Genomic DNA, 803 nt, shown 5'->3' with positions numbered 1-803 from the left:
GAGCTCGTAGATGATGATAAATAACATAGTTATGTATAATATATTACATTTCTGACTGTATATCCCTGTAATTATTACACACTGTAGCTTTAAGTTCAGGTAGTAGTGGAGTTGTGCATAGAGCCCATAAACTAAAGACGTTCAATGCCTCATGAGGCCTCATCTCACTATCCCTATTATCAAGGATAACTTAGTTGGTAGTTGGTAATCCTGGATGAGATTGTACAAAATGACAGTTTAGGTCAGAGAATGGGTCAAGGGCGTAGGTTTGAATAGTCTGATGTCATTGGTCCTATGCAAAAATATGCATTGTCGTTTTTTTATGATTGACGTGAAAATCAGGGTGTATTTTGTTTAAAGAGAAAAGCAGCATTTTTGCTACATGTGTACAAATTTTATAAGCGCTACACACACTAGATGCTGTTTATCCACATTTGAAGCATCACTGGCTCCGACGTACGTGGAATTTGACTTTTTTCAACTTTGAAAAGGTTTGCATTTGAAATTACCAGCGACTAAGACAGAAAGTAAATTTGTGCTTATTTAACAAAATGTAGTCTAAATATGCATGTTATATGTGGATTTATCCGGGTATTTTTTTTTTTTTGCAAGATATACAATTGTGCAGAGGTAAACCGAGGTAAACCCACTCTTATCTTGTAAATATTCTCTCTGTATCATGAAACAAAGCAAAATTATAGATTCAAGGGACCAATGGCATAACGACACAACAATTATCTGGGTGGGCCCCATATGAAGTACAACGCTGGATTACCCATAATTCCAAGTCGTAGTGTAAAAAA

This window comes from Cyprinodon variegatus, unplaced genomic scaffold, assembly GCF_000732505.1.
Source record: "Cyprinodon variegatus isolate N-32 unplaced genomic scaffold, C_variegatus-1.0 Scaffold175, whole genome shotgun sequence".
Classification (NCBI taxonomy): Eukaryota; Metazoa; Chordata; class Actinopteri; order Cyprinodontiformes; family Cyprinodontidae; genus Cyprinodon; species Cyprinodon variegatus.
Note: the sequence above shows the minus strand (reverse complement) of the source record.